Raw genomic sequence first — 19062 nt, 5'->3', positions numbered from 1 at the left:
TTAACCTAAAATGCCCTGGGAGTTTCTGGAGACTCACACACTCCTAATCAAGATACTCAGTTCCTCCCTGCTTTCTCTTTCCTGGAGTTACCTAAAAGAAAAGCTCTAATGAAGTGCATTAGTTATACTTTTGAAAATCAGAGATGAATTATCTAGTTAATTCTCTTGGGGTCTCATGTCAGAACAGAGAGTAGCTTCACTTATTTGCACCTAAATGGAACTTAAACATAAAGCAAGAATATTACACTTTTTTTCCTAATAAAATTTACATAATACCTGCTCTCTGTAGTCAGGCAAAACCCAAGGCACAGCATAGGGCCCAATTGTTTGAGGATTTTACAGAAGAACTTTTGCTAGCAATATTGTCCTGGTATGCTTTTTGACATTAAAACTCTTATTTTTATCTCTAACCCCTGAAAACAGCAGAAAGCTATCACTTGAGGTGCTTCTTTGTCACTGAGTGGGATGTACATCCTGACAAGCTGCTCACAGCCACAGTGGGTGTAGACAGACAAAGAGCTACTTGGTGAAGACACCTGTAACCCTGCCAGATGATTCATCTTGGTAAGAGAAGGAAGGCAATTCAGATAAATTAGCAAGAAATAAACATGATTCGAAGGGACAATCAGAAAAATCAGAATACACACACTCACACACATACACACGAAAAGTAATATTAAAATAAATGTGAATCAAAACCTTAAGAGTAAGCATTTTCTTCATGCAAAACCTGTACATTTAAAAAGTAATGAATCAGACATGTTGTGGTGCCTGAGACAAAGGCCAGAGGTCTTTCAACTTACTCCTACATCCCAGAGATGGTCACCTCAGTACTAAGCCATTTTACATTGCCGTAGGGAGGGAGGAAACATACAACTAGCTACTGAGCTGATTTCTCGTCGCAGGTATGCCACTCATGGGCAGTGGTGCCTCAGTAAAGCCCCTGGTTATCAGTGACATTGTTTCCTCATGTGCAAAATGATGTGGCTGGATATTGGAGGTAACTTTCCTCTTTCTGAGCACCTTAGACTTGCTAAATATCCTGATCATCTCTATTCACTGACTGACTTCCATGTGTCACACCACAACTGATTCCTTAGAAAATAATGAATAACAAAGGCTGGCTGTTGATTATATTCTTTGTAGCCAAAGATGGAGAAGCTCTGTACAGTCAACAAAAATAAGACCAGGAGCTGACTGTGGCTCAGATCATGAACTCCTTATTACCAAATTCAGACTTAAATTGAAGAAAGTAGGGAAAACCGCTAGACCATTCAGGTATGACCTAAATCAAATTCCTTATGATTATACAGTGGGAGTGAGGAATAGATTTAAGGGCCTAGATCTGATAGATAGAGTGCCTAATGAACTATGGACAGAGGTTTGTGACACTGTACAGGAGACAGGGATCAAGACCATCCCTATGGAAAAGAAATGTAAAAAAGCAAAATGGCTGTCTGGGGAGGCCTTGTAAATAGCTGTGAAAATAAGAGAGGTGAAAAGCAAAGGAGAAAAGGAAAGATATAAGCATCTGAATGCAGAGTTCCGAAGAATAGCAAGAAGAGATAAGAAAGTCTTCTTCAGCGATCAATGCACAGAAATAGAGGAAAACAACAGAATGGGAAAGACTAGAGATCTCTTCAAGAAAATTAGAGATACCAAGGGAACATTTCATGTTAAGATGGGCTCGATAAAGGACAGAAATGTATGGACCTAACAGAAGCAGAAGATATCAAGAAGAGGTGGCAAGAATATACAGAAGAACTGTACAGAAAAGATCTTCATGACTCAGATAATCACAATGGTGTGATCACTCATCTAGAGCCAGACATCCTGGAATGTGAAGTCAAGTGGCCTTAGAAAGCATCACTACGAACAAAGCTAATGGAGGTAATAGAATTCCTATTGAGCTATTTCAAATACTGAAAGATGATGCTGTGAAAGTGCTGCACTCAATATGCCAGCAAATTTGGAAAACTCAGCAGTGGCCACAGAACTGGAAAAGGTCAGTTTTCATTCCAATCCCAAAGAAAGGCAATGCCAAAGAATGCTGAAAGTACCGCACAATTGCACTCATCTCACATGCTGGTAAAGTAATGCTCAAAATTCTCCAAGCCAGGCTTCAGCAACACGTGAACCGTGAACTTCCTGATATTCAAGCTAGTTTTAGAAAAGGCAGAGGAACCAGAGATCAAATTGCCAACATCTGCTGGATCATGGAAAAAGCAAGAGAGTTCCAGAAAAACATCTATTTCTGCTTTACTGACTATGCCAAAGCCTTTGACTGTGTGGATCACAATCAACTGGGGAAAATACTGAGAGAGATGGGAATACCAGACCACCTGATCTGCCTCTTGAGAAATCTGTATGCAGGTCAGGAAGCAACAGTTAGAACTGGACATGGAACAATAGACTGGTTCCAAATAGGAAAAGGAGTACGTCAAGGCTGTGTATTGTCACCCTGCTTATTTAACTTCTATGCAGAGTACATCATGAGAAACGCTGGACTGGAAGAAACACAAGCCGGAATCAAGATTGGTGGGAGAAATATCAATAACCTCAGATATGCAGATGACACCACCCTTATGGCAGAAAGTGAAGAAGAACTAAAAAGCCTCTTGATGAAAGTAAAAGAGGAAAGTGAAAAAGTTGGCTTAAAGCTCAACATTCAGAAAATGAAGATCACGGCATCCGGTCCCATCACTTCATGGGAAATAGATGGGGAAACAGTGGAAACAGTGTCAGACTTTATTTTGGGGGCCTCCAAAATCACTGCAGATGCAGCCATGAAATTAAAAGATGCTTACTCCTTGGAAGAAAAGTTATGACCAATCTAGATAGCATATTCAAAAGCAGAGACATTACTTTGCCAACTAAGGTCCGTCTAGTCAAGGTGGTGGTTTTTCCCGTGGTCATGTATGGATGTGACACTTGGACTGTGAAGAAGGCTGAGCGCCGAAGAATTGATGCCTTTTTTTTTTTTCTTTATTTTACTTTACAAGAATTGATGCTTTTGAACTGTGGTGTTTGAGAAGACTCTTGAGAGTCCCTTGGACTGCATGGAGATCCAACAAATCCATTCTGAAGGAGATCAGCCCTGGGATTTCTTTGGAAGGAATGATGCTAAAGCTGAAACTCCAGTACTTTGGCCACCTCATGCGAAAAGCTGACTCATTGGAAAAGACTTTGATGCTGGGAGGGATTGGGGGCAGGAGGAGAAGGGGACGACAGAGGATGAGATGGCTGGATGGCAACACTGACTCGATGGAGGTGAGTCTGAGTGAACTCCGGGAGTCGATGATTGACCGGGAGGCCTGGCGTGCTGCAATTCATGGGGTCGCAAAGAGTTGGACATGACTGAGCGACTGGACTGAACCCTATACACAGCAACATCACAATGAACAGTTGGTAAAAAATGGCCTATGTTCTTGGCTGCCCAAGATGATCCAACCCTTTCCAAGTAGCCCTGGGTTTCCAAGATACCAAGTTACCCCTTTACTGACTTTTCCCATCACTAAAGACACTTGCCCAGAAGCCCTGTGGCTGTAGGTCTTGCTACCTGGTAAAACTGCCCAGTTTTGTCACCCTCTCAGCCCATCAAACTCAGCTGGCTTTGTGAGTCCACAATGATCTCAGACACCGATAAAAGAGTCAAAAGCAATTATAGTTCAGGTCACTCTGGAAAATCAGCTCCAAGTGGAAGGTTTTGAATTTGTTAGTCTGAGAGAAGTTTGAGGAACTCATTTTGAGGATTAGCCTCTAGGGCCCAGCTGACCACATTCTTGCTGACAAGTTTATACTGTCCCTTTCAGGGCCTGCCTTGCATTATGCCAAGGACAAAGTCTTAGTGTGGTAATTCTCTAAAACTAACAAATTGCTAGAATTTTTGGAAAGGAAAATAAGCCTCAAGTTCAGTTAACATGGAACACTAATTAGGATGAATTTAGAATTTTATCTTTTTTTCTTTGTGCTCATGGGTCCCTCCTATTTATACAAATGAAATAATTTTCCATTTCCAGCAAGGCCTCCCTACCAGCAGAGTTTTCCTCAACACTTCTGTATCCTCAGGCATGTCCACTAGTTCTCACTCTATCTAGTTGGGGGTCTCTGAACTGGGCCCAACTGCCCCTATCATTTGTCCGAGTGACTCACTGACCTACCTACCTGTTCCATGCCCTCATGGTCTCCCAAAGTCTCGGCCATCTTTCTGACCCCTCATTGCCTCCTCACCAATGAGCTCACTACCAATCCTTGGACTGAATATGACTGAGAGTAAGGTCCTCAAGATCCCAAGGGGTTAAGTAAATTTTCAAATATTACATAGCTTGTAAGTGGTTCAGTCAGGATGTGAATCCATACTATTGGCCTCCAAAGGCTTTAAGCTTACCCATAATCCCCTGATTTCTCTCACCAGAGTGCCTATAATCCTCTGTTCTACTTCACTGGAATCCTCATAATCCTCTGCTATACTCTAGTGGAACACTCACAGAATACCCACTCTGCTGTACCTCACCAGAATACCCACTGCTGTATCTCACCACAATACCCATAATCCTTTGCTGTCTCTCATCAGAGTACACATAAAACAAAAGGACCTTTCCATTTATCTGAATTTTAATGTCTTTTAAGGACCAACTCAGGGCATCCCAGGTGGTGTAGTGGCAAAGGATCTGTGTGCCAATGCAGGAGACATGGGTTCAGTCCCTAGGTTGGGAAGATTCCCTGGAGTAGGAAACAGCAACCCACTCCAGTATTCTTGCCTGGAAAATTCCATGGGCAGAGGTGCCTGGTGGGCTACAGTCCATGGGGTCACAAAGAGTCAGACATGACTGAGCACACACACCTGCCCACATGTGACTAACTCAGCTCTTACCTTCCCGAGAAGCTCAATATGTTTCCTAAACATGAGCCAGTAGGTTGGCTGCTTTGAGGAAAATGCTGGTGATAGGTTAATGAAAACAAGACCGTGGTTGGAAGAACCTTTACCATGATGAACAAGAAAGGAAAAATATACAGCTGAATATAATGCCTTGTAGCACAGTGGTTCTCAACCCAGATCAATTCCAACAGTTAGAATAGGTCTGTGAAGATTTAAAAAAACCTCATGCCACACCCTTGATTAATGAAATCAGAATCGCTGGGATGGAGCCAGGACATCACAAATTTTTTGAGCTCTTCAGATGATTACAAGGCAAACCAAACATGAGAACCACTAGTAGAGAATGTAATCAATGCTACCTGCAAGATTATAGGACTTGGAATAAAAAGACCAAATACACGGTGGCCTGACACTGTATGATACTTGTAAGTCAACCACCTCTGTAGAACTCAGTTTCTTCATCTGTAAAGTGTACTTGAACTTTTTGACCTTCCTATTTTGAAAGGTTAATATGAGGATCAAATGAGATGATGTTTTGAAAGTGTAAACTGTATATATTAATTATTACTGTGGCAATTTTGACTACTGATCCTCTAGTGTTGATGTTTAAATGCCCTGGAGAGAAGAGGTAATAAAAAATTATAGAGAAGAAAAAATCCAATAATAGTTGGATTTGAAAAACTTAGACATAATTACTCAAGATGTTCAAGCTGGTTTTAGAAAAGGCAGAGGAACCAGAGATCAAATTGCCAATATCCGCTGGATCATGGAAAAAGCAAGAGAGTTCCAGAAAAAAAATTTATTTCTGCTTTATTGACTATGCCAAAGCCTTTGAATCTATGGATCACAATAAACTGCAGAAAATTCTGAAGGAGATGGGAATACCAGACCACCTGATCTTCGACTTGAGAAACTTGTATGCAGGTCAGGAAGCAACAGTTAGAACTGGACATGGAACAACAGATTGGTTCCAAATAGGAAAAGGAGTACGTCAAGGCTCTATATGGTCACCCTGCTTATTTAACTTCTATGCAGAGTATATCATGAGGCTGGGCTGGAAGAAGCACAGGCTGGAATCAAGATTGCCGGGAGAAGTATCAATAACCTCAGATATGCAGATGACACCACCCTTATGGCAGAAAGTGAAGAAGAACTGAAGAGCCTCTTGATAAAAGTGAAAGAGGAGAGTGAAAAAGTTGGCTTAAAGCTCAACATTCAGAAAACTAAGATCATGGCATTCGGTCCCATCATTTCATGGCAAATAGATGGGGAAACAGTGGACACAATGGCTGACTTTATTTTTCTGGGCTCCAAAATCACTGCAGATGGTGATTGCAGCCATGAAATTAAAAGACGCTTACTCCTTGGAAGGAAAGTTATCACCAACCTAGATAGCATGTTACAAAGCAGAGACATTACTTTGCCAACAAAGATCTGTCTAGTCAAGGCTATGGTTTTTCCAGTGGCCATATATGGATGTGAGAATTGGACTATAAAGAAAGCTGAACGCCGAAGAATTGATGCTTTTGAACTGTGGTGTTGGATAAGATTCTTGAGAGTCCCTTGGACTGCAAAGAGATCCAACCAATCCATCCTAAAGGAGATCAGTCCTGGGTGTTCATTGGAAGGACTGATGCTAAAGCTGAAACTCCAATACATTGGCTACCTGATGCGAAGAGCTGACTCATTTGAAAAGACTGTGATGCTGGGAAAGATTGAGGGCAGGAGAAGGGGATGATAAAGGATGAGATGGTTGGATGGCATCACCAACTCAATGGACATGGGTTTGGGTGGACTCCAGGAGTTGGTGATGGACAGGGAGGCCTGGCATGCTGTGGTTCATGGGGTCGCAAAGGGTCAGACATGACTGAGCAACTATACTGAACTGAACTGACTCAAGAGAAATACAGCCTAATTCATATCTTAAGAATTATATTTACAGTTATTTTGTAAATGAAATAAAAAATGGTTGTTGGAGAACACTTGCAATGGCATTGTTTCCAGATCATCACTTACAGTAGAAGCTTACTAATTCAGACTAAGGCATAGACTTGGCTTTAATGGGGAGAAATGAATTTATTCTGCTACTTCATTAATTTAGCATCAATACAAAATTTATCAGGGTGTGGGGATAAACCTACCAAACAAAATGCATTTGGAAAAACATATTTTGATCAGTTTGCAAAATAATGGAATCATCATGAATTGTTTACAGATATTTGCCTGTTTCTTTAAACAGGTAAGAAAAGAATATAGGCCATTGTAAGACCCTGACTTAATATGCTTGCTCCAAAATTTCCTTTGAATTTCTCAGTTTGATACCTGGTGCATTTCACAGAAGTTACGCAGTAATGACACTAGGGCAGTAGACCAGACCCACAGTATGACAGTATCAGCCTGATATTTGGGTTCTGAGAGTATCATGGCAGGAAGACAAAGAGGTTTCACTCTCCTTTGTATGTATACAGCACTTAGCAAAGGAGACACCAGCTCAATTCCTGGGACGGGAAGATGCCCTGGAGAAGGGATAGGCTACCTACTCCAGTATTCTTGGGCTTCCCTGGTGGCTGAGACAGTGAAGAATCTGCCTGCAATGTAGGAGCCGTGGTTCAGTCCCTGGGTTGGGAAGATCCCCTGGAGGAGAGCATGGCCACCCACTCCAGTACTCTTGCCTGGAGAATCCCAATGGACAGAGGAGCCTGGTGGGTCGCAAGAGTTGGATGACTGAGCGACTAAGAACAGTATAGCACAGCATCTAGCAAACCATAGAAATGATGGCTGAAATTTGCAAATTGATTTTGCTGGCTTTCTTTTCCCTTCTGTACCCCTATGCTGCTTCTTAACACTTCTTTCTTGGTACTTCCCTCCATGGTGTAGCCTCGGCCAAACTTAACAAACAGAGAGGATTATAAGCTCTTCTAGGAAAATTATTTTCCTGTCTCTTTTCCTTTCATCTCTCAAGCTCCAAGTTTCAGTTTTCTGAGATGAATTGATAGAGCAAAGCCCACAGATTTAACTGGTTCCTGCTAACATCTGAAGGACCTTCCCTTAAATATTTATCTTCTTGACTCTTTATTTCTTACATAGAATGATATTTTAATGGATACAATTTCAGAGAAACATATCTGAGTGAGAAAATATTGGTAGATAGGGTACAGGGATGACAAAATTGTAGAGTGGGAGAAGATATCATTAAAAAGGCCAATCATGTCAGGAAACCTGACCCTGGGTTTAGCTCCCCTGAAATGTCCAGACTGCTTCAATGGAGACTGCAGACCCCAGGCCAGACCATCTTCCTCTCACCCCACATTCAGTGATTCTTCTTCATTGCCATGCTGTGTTGGCTGGTGCAGGCAAAATCAATGACAATATAGCTGAAAGGTTACAGTGTAAGAGAGATTTCAGCAATAAAAGTTTTTTTCCCCTAGCAAGCACTTTCCACTTCTTTCTTTACTATTTTCTAATTCCAACATTGTCCATTTTTCCCTACACATAATTTTATCTCCATTTCATAAAGCATTGATAAGCCAAGCCCTAAAAAAACAGAAAAGTTTTGTTTTGTAGCTTCAGGTGAGTTAAGAAAATAGGATCAAAGTTCAAGGATTGGTATCATCATGATTTTGCTCTGTTCAAACTCATCTATTTCCTAAGAGGAAGAAATAACTGATACGACTAGTTGATGACCTGATGAGCCCAAAGTATTAGACAACCCACACACTTACGAAAGGGCAACATCTTTTGATTTCTACCCACACAATCTCCCAACTTGAGACCCCACTTGGGGTTTCCAAAACAAAGTCTGACCCTCTGCTAAGATCAGCTGAGGAAAGCAGCTCACCTATAGGAAGAGAAGGTGATTTTTCAGGGCACCATCTTACTCATAGGTTATATTTATTTTAACAGAGAGTCTGTATTCTGCTTTTACTTCATAAGAGTTCAACTCTGGGTCAAAATATCCAATGGGGAACGTATTCATGTCTGCACATAGAATGTAGGCAGAAATTGAGAATGAGAAAGAAGAGTCAGAACCTATTAAACCAGGAATTTAAAATTCCCAAGGAGAGAAGTAACTACTCAAATTCTGAGTGATATTTGATACCCCTCTACTTCTTTCAAAGTATTTCATAGACTTTGAAATTACAGAGGTGAACCCTCTCCTTAGTCAGTGTGCTAACAAAGATGTTTTCATAACTTCTGGAATTCTGGAAAGTGTTTCTATAGGGTGTAAAATCATACATTCATCATATAGAATACTTTCAAAGAGAAAAGAGATATTTTATGAAGGACAATGACTTTGACTATACTGATGACACTTTGCCTTTAAGAAATTCTCCCTCCTTTATCTAAACTTAATATATGAATAGAGCATGTTCCTTAAAATAAAAGGAAGGAAGAAAACCACTTCCTCAAGGAACATTTTCAGCCCTTTAAAACTTAACACACAATAAAAATACTCCCTTTATTACCATTACCCACTTCAGCAGCAATTCAAAGTTCACAGCAATTCAGAGAAAAGGCCAAAATTTCTTCAAACAGAATCAAACACACTTGAGACTTCCTGAAATTACAGGCCATACACATAAATAAAAGCACTCAATAAAAATATTTCCCATTCCACTGGGTGTCAGAATTTTATAAATACCTGTGTAAAGACTTAACCAGTCTCTCAACAGCCACTCAGTAGAATTTCAGATCATTTCCCCCTCAACTGGGGAGGAAATGAAATCAAAATTATTTCCCCCCAGGGGGGAGAATGTACTCACTGAATGTACTCACTGGTGACCTATGGATTTGCATTTGTTTATCACATTTTGTTCAGGCAAAAAAAAAAAAAAAAAAAGAAACAGAAACACTTCTGAATAACCAGTATGAATTACAGTCAAGCTCTCTGTAGAGTTCTAAAGTGTTCAGATCTCTTAGCTAATTAACTGCTGGAGCACTTACTGAAGTACGTACGTCACTGAAAGAGTCAGTGAAAGATGCAGTACAAGAGCACATAACGCACTCTGAACTTCATCTCCATTTCCTCCTTTGCAAAATGAGGAAATAGGGGTGGTATTCTGGGTGGGGTTTGAGGTATCTCACTGGTCTCCAACACATCTGTGGACCAGATAAATCAAAATTACCCATCAGACTCATAAATAACCAAAAAAAAGACAGACTGTTCTAAGTCTGAAGATAGAAGAAGTTGCCTACATAGCTGAATCTAAGGTTTCCTAAGGTGATCTGTATACTCAGCCAGGAAACAGAGACTGGAACTTTGCTGCTCCTGAGAACCACAAACAGAAGTTTTGTTTTGCATTTATGCATGTTCACAAAAACAAAATGAGATTATGATAGAAGCTTGGAAATCCACACTTTAAACATAGGAGGAATATTGTTGCTTTGAAAAGCTTTCTTAGAAAGGACTCTTTTGTGATTATTTAATTTTTCAGCCCTAACTTTTCTTTCTAGTGCACTCAAATTTTTTTATTTGCCTAAAGTACATTTAAGTAATTATAGGGAAAGAAGGTGAAGTTTAAAGCAAACAAAACAAAAATCCTATCCCTGATAAGAATAATCATTTATAAACATTTCTCCAAAGAAGAGATCCAGATGGCTAAAAGACACATGAAAAGATGCTCAATGTCACTAATTATTAGAGAAATGCAAAGTAAAATTACAGTGAGATATCACCTCACACTGGTTAGAACAGACATCATCAAAAAAAATCTATAAATTGTAAATGCTGGAGAGGGTGTGGAGAAAAAGGAGCCCTCCTACACTGCTGGTGGGAATGTAAACTGGTGAGGCCACTATGGAGAGAAGCATGGAGGTTCCTGAAAAAAGCTACAAGTAGAGTTACCGTATGATCCATTAATCCCACTCCTGGACATATACCTGGAGAAAACCATAATTTGGAAAGATTCATGCACCTCAATGTTCATAGAGGCACTATTCACAACAGCCAAGACACAAAAGCAACCTAAATGTCCATCAAAGATGAATGGATAAAGAAGATGTGGTATGTATATACAAGACTTATTACTCAGCCACAAAAAGAAAACCATTTGCAGCAACAAGGAGGGACCTAGCCTAGGGTTACAATACTAAGTGAAGTATGTCAAAAAAAGGCAACTATCACTTATATGTGGAGTCTAAAAAAAAATGGTACAAGTGAACTTATATACAAAACAGAAATACACCCAAAGACATAGAAAAAAAAATTACGGTTACCAAAAAGAGGAGGGAAAATAATCTCTGTGTGTGCGTATGTGTGTGTGTATACACACATAGTCTTTTTCAGATTCTTTTTCCTTATAGATTATTACAAAATAATGAGTATAGTTCTCTGTGCTATACAGTATAAGTTATTATTGATTGTCTATTTTATATATAGTAATGTGTATATGTTAATCCCACACTCCCAATTTCTCTCTCCCCTCCTCTTTTTGGCAACCATAAAACCTACTCACTTTGCTGTACACCTGAAACTAACACAACATTATAAATCAACTACACTTCAATTAAAAAATTCTAAATTATGAACCAATGTTAACACCTCTGCTAGGCAGGACTTGGGCTTCAGTGAGAAAGACCTCAGCCCGTGTCACATGCTTTGTGTACATAAAAGAATCTGGCTATGTATTTGATGTTTGACAGATTTTAGAATGACTATAAAGATTTCCTTTCCCCAAGCATCAGCTGCTTCAGTTCAGTGCGGTTCAGTCGCTCAGTTGTGTCCGACTCTTTGCGACCCCGTGAATCTCATTTAATTCTACTTTTTAAGGAACTATTTAAGGAAAAATTCATTTTGATTTTCAATTAGATCATTGAAAATGGAAATAACTGGGTTATCAGACAGTAATGCTTTAAACATTGGCTAAGGGATCAGTAACTGAGCTTAGACCCTCACTGGAAGAGAGGGAGCTGGGCTCAGATGCCACACAACCCAGGGCTGTCCACAAAGACGTGCAGAGTAAAGGGGTGAAGAAAACTGGCTGTGGACCATCGCAACACTGCTGCTGTGCCGGGCCAAGGGCATCTCCTGACGAAGCTCCTGTGCCCCATCCTTGCGGCAACCTGCTCTGCTGCCAAGAGGGCACCAGGCCACTCAAGGGACAGAACCCTGGTGATGTGCAACTTTGGGCAGACGGTCTAACTGCTCTATGCCTCAGTTTCCTCTTTTGTAAAATGGAGACATTTCAAATGGTTCCTGTGAAAACTCAGTGAGCTCACACTTGTGAAATGACTGGACTGTGACCAGTACATAGCTGCTCAGCACGTGTCAGAAGCAGGGGTGGTGGTGCTGTAGGTGTGCGCTTCGTGCTGCACTTTGTGTAGACCAGGTCTCACAGGACTGCACAGAAGCATCAAAATCTCAGAGTTCTAAGAGCAAGAAAAAACACACAAAAGCATTTTTCTGTGCTGAGTGTTGTTGCCCTGAGTCTAGCACGTTTCACTTACTCTGCTTTATATATATATATGCGCCATTATTTACAGATTAAGAAACTGCTCATAAAACACTTGAACTTTCATCTTTTGAAACATCTGTCATATTGTGTCATTCTGAGTCATCTGAATCTGCTGCAGCGGGACTGTGACTGCCAGACAGACTCTTCGGTCAGTTTGCCACCCTGTCCATCACTATTGCCCTTTGACGATAAACCAGGTGTATGATGCTACTGTGGTTTTTAAAACCAAGGGTTTTTTTGCCTTTGAATAGCAAACAAACATCACCGATTTCCTTACCAAAAGTGGGAAAATAGCCTGTAACCCCCCAGAGGACACATAATTCTTCCTATACCTGCTGCTGCTGCTGCTGCTAAGTTGCTTCAGTCGTGTCCGACTCTGTGCGACCCCATAGACGGCAGCCCACCAGGCTCCCCCGACCCTGGGATTCTCCAGGCAAGAACACTGCAGTGGGTTGCCATTTCCTTCTCCAGTGCATGAAAGTGGAAAGTGAAAGTGAAGTCGCTCAGTCGTGTCCAACTCTGTGTGACCCCCATGGACTGTAGCCCACCAAGCTCCTCCACCCATGGGATTTTCCAGGCAAGAGTGCTAGAGTGGGGTGCCATTGTTCTCATACCTAGACCATTTTAAACATTTGTGTTTTTTGGCATCTGTAGGTTTTTGGGTTTGTGATTATTAATCTAGTCCCAAACCTCTTCATTCACACACACACAATCTGAGGTCAAAAGTCCTGGCAGACTTCAGTGGCAGAAGCTGTACCCACACGCAGGTCTCTTTCCACCCCTCATTTCTGTCTGCACTTACCTGTCTACTTTTTTCTTTCTAAATAAATGAGCTAATGTGGGTTCAAATTCATGTTGCATAGAGAGAAGCAGAGACAAGAAGAAATCTACAGCTAAATCTAGTTTTAGCTACAACAAAGCAACACAAAAGGTAGCTACAGACACAAGAGGACTCTAATGGGTAATGTATCATCAGGATTAAAGTTCCCTGTATCTTAGGTTGTCTAGGTTGAAATATTTTGACAGATGAAGCTGAAGGAATAATGTCCTCTCAACGAACTGCTCCATTTCATTTATGCTTAATTGCCCTTGCTCATATTGAATCATGAATGTTTTATCTAATATGCTTCCTAACTACTCAACTAAATGAAATGGTTACAGAGGTTTCAAGAATACACTATATAACACAGAAGAAACCCCCAAATGCCTAGGAAAAAGAAGAGTTGGAGAAAGAAACACAAGAAGAGAGAAACGGAAGATGTTTCTCCTTTTCAGCCTCCTTTACAGAAAATCCTTTGGAGTCTTTTATTTTCCTGTAATGAAAGGAATCTGTCCAAGGTGCTAGGTATGTCACTTTCCCTCCGTATATTGATAATATTTCTCTCACTCATGGGCTTGTCTCTCCCACAAAAGAAATGTCAGGTGCAAATATTATATGGCTTATTAATTGATTTCATTTTCCTTTCACTGATTTTTTTGTATTTTGAGACAAGGATTTTGTGAGCAGGGAAGTCTGTGTCTGTTCCCTCCTGCACCATCCGATTATCTCACTGGTAACTTCTCAGTTTCATTCTATGTTTCTCACTTAGGAAAGCCTGAGATTTCTTTCTAGTTTTACCACTTAGCATTTACCGGAGTTCAGTCAGGCTTCTTTGAGACTCATCCTTAAAAATGAGCAGGATAATCTCTACTTTAGAGACTGCTAAAATGAACAAATGAGACCCATTCTCTGTAAGCACTTTGACAACTGTAAAAGCACCAAACACATGTGTCCTGACAGTCAAAGTTGTATTAAAATACCAGAGATATAAGATGCTCTGTGAAAGGCAGGCTGTGGTGCACATGACTCTTGGGTCCATGATATCAGAGGCTAAAGGGAAAGGGAAATCAATTACTGAAAAGAAGTCCTAGGCAGGAGCAGAGCCTCCAGGGAGAGCAGAGCAGTAGGTGTGGTGGCATCTTCCTTTTTGTTCCCAGAACTCAAGCAGGCTGCCCTCTGGGCTCCTATCACAGAGTGGCACATATTCAATTATCTGCCTTTCCTCCCTAGTTTCCAGCATCCTGTAAGCTGAGCTTTCCAAAAGAAGGCATCTTTCTACCTCCAGCACTTAGCTTGGTGTCAGCTAGGTACCTCCAGCCTGCTAGATTAATGTGCTATTTAGTGTAGTAGACAGAATAATGTTCCCTCACTTAAATGTCCACATTCTACCAAGCCTCAAAACCTGTGAATGTGCTTCCTTTACCTTCTATGGCAAAAGAGACTTTGCAAATGTGATTAAATTAAATATCTGGAGATAGGGGATTACCCTGGACTAGGGGGATGGGCCAGAAAAAGGAGACATGACAATGGAACCAGAGTTTGCAGTGATGTACTCTGAAGATGGAGGGAGAGGCCAAAAGCCAAAGAATGCTAGAAGCTGGAAAAAAACAAGGAAATAATTCTGTCCTGAAACCTCCAGAAAGAATGTAGCCCTGCTGCTATTGTGATTCTAGACTCTGACCTGCAGAATTATAAGACAATACATTTGTGCAGTTTTAAGCCATTAAGTTTGCTACAGCAGCAACAGGAAACAATATACATAGTTGCAAATGTAAATAACTATATGAATGAAGGAGCAAGTAAATGAATGACTGGAGAGAGCTCTAGGCAGACAGTGGGAAGGCCTAGGTTCAGGTCCCATTTAGCAGAGTAACTTGGGCTCCATGATTTCATCCCTCCAGAATTTATCTGCATAAGGAGTTAAGGCCAAGGAGTCAGACCAGCTAGGGTTCAAGTCCCTTCTAAGCTATTTCCAGCTGCATTTTGGGGCAAAAGCTCACCTCTGGGAGTCTATGTCCTTGTCTGTAAGGTGGGGATAGTGACAATACTTCCTGCACGGTTATTGTGGGGACTAAGCTACAATCCAGTCCACAGTCAATGGGACCCTGAACTAGGTCTATTTTAAACTGTGATCACATAAAAATGCTGTTTATGTCACTTGATGCCCAAACCTTGAAATTATGCAAATTCTCCAAATTAAAAAAAAAAGTCAGGAAGTGCACAGTGACAAAGCTGGTGAAACCACTGATAGCCACAGGCAGGTTTGTCTTAGCTGGAGAACAAAAACGACTACTGACTTTCCAGCAGGTCTAGATGAAATTATACAAGCTCTATATGATACAAGTAACCAACTCGGAGAAGTCTTCAGGAACATGCCCCTTGAATGAACCAGGACCACCTTTCAATGCATGCCAGCAGTTAGCAGGGTATGGAACCTAGAAAGCTATTACGCTACTGTTACTATATTAACTCAAAGACAAAAGCCTCAAGACATACACTTCAACAATGGAAAATAAAATCCACTTCAGCCTTCCTGTGGACCTCAGCTCTGCATGGGCCTCTAATTCATGTCAGAGAAATCTTACTGTTGGAAAATTTGAGTCAGGTGTGCCAATAACCCTTCATATTATGAAACAATAAATTTCCCAGCTCTTACCCCACAGAATATGATCTCAGAGAGTGTTACCTATGCAGTCCACTGGTTTCATCACATATACCTTGCACAACTGGTTTCACTACTGTTCCCATATTTAGAACACTGTGATGACGGAGGTGACAGGGATCTCCGTGGGACTCAGGGCCGCCCTTCTCTGTTCTCATGTTCTGAATCCCCAGAGGGCAAAGTTGTGCCTAATTCACAATAAAAACTCAATAAATAACTGTTCAATCTACAAATGACCTTTATGGTTCATGTAACCCAAATTCCTCTCCTATTTTCCTGATAGTGAACCTAAGGCCAATGAGAGCGATAGCTGAAAAATCCCTTCTGTGGAGCATGAATTCATGATAGTAACTGTCTCCTCCCTAGAGAGGAGAGTTGACTTCCCAAATCTAACAGACTGGACTATTAAGAGGAAACAGGTTTTTTGTTGTTTTGGGGGGGTTTTTTTGAGTTTGGAGTAGAGAAATGTTTATTGTAGGCCAATGCAAGGAGATGGGTGCTCAGTCGTGTCTGACACTTTCACCCCAGGGACTGTGGCCCACCAGGCTCCTCTGTCCATCATGATTCTCCAGGTAAGAATACTGGAGTAGGTTGCCATGCCCTCCTCAAGGAGATCTTCCCGACCCAGGGACTGAACCCAGGTCTCCCACATTGCAGGCGGATTCTTTACCAGCTGAGCTACCTGCCTTAAAACCCACAAATTCCCGCAAAGCTTTCAGCAAAGCCCTTTTCTAGGAAAGGTGAGGGAGGGGTGTGGGTAGTTGTTGCAAACTTCTTGGTGTTAGAACCTCTGTTCTTGAGGTCAGGTCATGGTCAGGTAATGATGTTCCTGTAAACTTCCACCAAGTAAGATTATTCCCTGTTCTGACAAGAACAGGCAAGGACCTGAGGCACAACTTTCACCCTCCAAGGTCCAGGTCCTGGCTGAGAGGAGGCCGATCTCAGCTGGTTCCCTAGGGCCACACACCCAGACCCTGCCCAGCTGTTGTTGCTGAGGGAGCCAGGGGTTTAGGACCCAGCTGGTCCTCAGACACCTCAGATGGCACAGGCCATGTACCAAAGACCGAGCCCCAGGCAGACTCCCATTGATATTAGGTCACAGAGGCAGGAATAGGGGAGAGATTTACAGGCAACTCAAGGGCCGGGCCAACCTTGGCCAGAGCTCTGGGGCCTGGCAGGACACAACCCCCAGCCTGTTCCCTGTGCCTTGCCTCCTCCCCAGCTCACCTGCTGGCCTGAGGCCTCCTACTTCACTCTCCTAAGGACAACCCCTCCATCGACTATTGGCCAAAAAGCCCGGGTATTCTCCTTAAAATTGAGAAGCATCAACAAAAAGGGGGAATCGTAACAGAGCGGGACAGTGCACAGCCCTTACAGGCAGCCATTGTCGGGTGCCATTACCACACAACACATTACCAGGCAATGGTTACCAGTTACCCTGAGACCACTAATGCCAGAAAGTTACAGCGAGGTTAGAGGGCCCGCTCAACGATTCATCAGCGCCACAGTGGGCCCTGCCTCCAAGTAGCAACTCTCAAAGAGGAAATAGCTTTTAAAACACATTGTTAAAAAACATTCTCTGTTTTTCTAAGAAGCTTCTGGTTTCATAAAATGAATTCTGATGATAAGTGTCTATACTACAGACTTGGCTAATGGGTGGTAAAGAGATAAGCAAAGAATGATTAAGAGAAAATAAGAACTTGGATGAAACAGAGCCACACTGAGGACTCGGGAAAAAGCACAGAAGGAATGCTGAGTTACTTCGTTCTAATTGAAGCCAGGTGTTACCAGGGGGCAGAGACTATGATTCTTTAAGGTTAAACAGAACCATTTAATGCAGAGTCAATCTGGGTTTTTTGGTTTTTTTTTAACTTATACTTCAATTTCCTGCCAAAGAAGATATTACTACTAGGAAAGATTCAGACCTAGAAGCACTTAAAACCATATCCTAACTGCAGGCGACCACACACTAGGAAAAGCTGGGCATGCCTTCCCCACGTGAAGATGACCTCAAGAAGAATCTCAACCTTTTCCCTAGAAACAGATTTTAGTGGTTTTTCTACTGTCTTTATGGAGGCAACTTTAATCTCCTCTGAGTTAACTTAAGTCAACACCCCACATTGTTTTCACTGGAGATGGAACCCGGTGTCAGATTGTAGACCTGTAGATGTCTCAAGAGTCAGTGATTTAGGACGCAGACTTAGGCGCTTCATCGGTAGCTCAGCTGTAAAGAAACAGCCTGTAAGTGGCAAAGAAATGGTAGGTTTGATCCCTGAGTTGGAAAGATGCCCTGGAGAAGGAAACAGCAAACCCACTCCAGTATTCTTGCCTGGAAAATACCACGCACAGAGGGCCAGTGCGCTACAGTCCCTTGGGTCACAAAGAGTCAGACATTACTTAGAGAGTAAACACACACATAGACTTCTTAAGACTAATTTTACCTAGATTTCTTCACTTTATATGATACTGTGACTTTTATTATCAGACTCCTCTCAATACTGTCATCATAAGTTGGGTTGTAGAGCCCAGAACCTGTGAATTCAGGGAAGCTAGTGTGAAATGACCATTTACCAGCTGGGTTCCTTTCTTTGCCTCTCCAAACCCACTTGCTTTCTTAGCTAGCCAAAACCTGGGGCCACCCAATGATCATCTTAAACTTTAGCCCATTCCCTTGACTTTTTTAGCTTTTAAAAGCTCTCTATGCATAGCTGTGCAATGGATATTGGGTGTTTATTTGTGATTTTAAGGGCTTTTCAGTAAAAGTCTTCCATTGATCTAGATAAAATGTCTGGGCCTCTTTCTGCTATCAGACTCTTCTCATCTGGGTGGCCAACTTGGGTCATGCTCAGATTAGATGCCCAGCTTCCTGGCCTGGTCACCTTGCTAGTGTTTTTTGTTTTATGTTAAAGATTTATTTATTTTTGGCTATGCTGGGTCTTCACTGCTGCGCACTGGCTTTCTCTAATTGTGGAGAGCAGGGCCTGCTCTCTAGTCGCAGTGCAAGGGCTTCTCATTGAGGTGGTTTCTCTTGTAGAGCACGGGCTTTAGGCACTCAAGTTTTAGTAGTTGTGGTGCATGGGCTCAGTAGCTATAGCTCGTAGGCTCTAGAGCTCTAGGTTCAGTAGATGGGGCACAGAGACATGGTTGCCATGCAGCATGTGGCATTTTCCAGAAGCAGGGGTCAAATCCATGCCTCCCACATTGGCAGGTGGCTTCTTAACCAATGGACCACCAGGAAAGCCCCTCA

At 41.8% G+C, this 19062-nt stretch overlaps 1 protein-coding gene across 8 annotated transcripts in view; it reads right to left on the bottom strand.

The window, feature by feature from the left end:
• The window catches only part of NCKAP5 (NCK associated protein 5), a 1138328-nt gene that overhangs the window by 329747 nt on the left and 789519 nt on the right, over positions 1 to 19062 (bottom strand). The gene's annotated exons all lie outside the window — the stretch shown is intronic.

Source organism: Ovis canadensis, chromosome 2 (genome assembly GCF_042477335.2).
Source record: "Ovis canadensis isolate MfBH-ARS-UI-01 breed Bighorn chromosome 2, ARS-UI_OviCan_v2, whole genome shotgun sequence".
Lineage (NCBI taxonomy): Eukaryota > Metazoa > Chordata > Mammalia > Artiodactyla > Bovidae > Ovis > Ovis canadensis.
This window is presented reverse-complemented; position numbering and strand designations above follow the sequence as displayed.